Consider the following 1,171-nt stretch of genomic DNA (forward strand, 5'->3'; position numbering starts at 1 on the left):
AATGTTGCTTTATTTACTAACTCAACAGCTGTAAGCACGCTCACCATCCGGTATTGCAAGTGCTGGTGGCGCATGCGATATTCGATCAGGTACTGCAAGCGATCTATACCTGGATGCTAATAATACGAGAAGGCTCTCGATTAAAAGTGGAGGTAATGTCGGTATCAATACAACTTCTCCAGGTTATCAACTTGATGTGAGCGGGTCTTTTAACCCCACCAGCTTTTACATGAACAGAACACTTATCACAGCATCGGCAAAAGATTTGAATGGAGTAACGGGGTATGGAACGTATCTGAGTGGTATCACTCCGGGTTCTGTCGCAGCGAGCAAAGCTATGGTTACCAATGCAAACTCAGTGATTCAGTTCGGATCGGGCAGCGCTACCACAAACCAGATCAAACACATTGCGAGCACGAGCTTGAGAGATAGTATTCAAGTCTATCGTGTGGATGATTCCAGTCCACTGATCATTGGTACGCAAATTGATGGATCCGCCAGCACCAATAGAACATATCCCATTCTAAATCTAGTATCTGCAATTGATCTCACTGCACAAGTAGGTGGTGTTTCAGCTACAAGCGCTGACTTATTTAATATCAACTGGAATGATAAACTATCGGGTCGGTTTTACGTCTCAGACGCATAGATTCTGCTTCAATGTTGGCAATAGTCAGCCTTATAAAAGTGGATTTCCTCATTCATATACTCTTGCAACTTCAGCGGATGCCTTTTGTATAACTCCTGCTGGTTCATTCCCTACACCAGCGGCTGGATGTCTCTACCTTGTTTCCGACACTGTTAATAAGATGATATTCGATTTGAATACGCCATACACCAGTTCATTTGGAACAGCGCCAGTTTTACTGAATTCTGGCAATATCTACATAAAGGCATCTAACGCATTAAACGATGGATCTGCAAACTTCGATATGCTCATTTTCATGGAATTATCAAATGCAACGCCCATTGGTTTTTCGATTGCAGCTGAGCAATGCAACAAATGCGACTTCAACCAACTCTGCATATTATGAATACACAACAGTAAATGATCTCATGATGATGACTGGGAATACAAGACGACTAACAATAAGTTCTACCGGGAGAGTAGGCATAAGAACTGGTTCACCTTCTACAACGCTGCATGTTCAGGGACAGTATCGAGCACATT

The sequence above is a fragment of the Phytophthora infestans genome, genomic scaffold, assembly GCF_000142945.1.
Source record: "Phytophthora infestans T30-4 supercont1.30 genomic scaffold, whole genome shotgun sequence".
Taxonomy (NCBI): domain Eukaryota; phylum Oomycota; class Peronosporomycetes; order Peronosporales; family Peronosporaceae; genus Phytophthora; species Phytophthora infestans.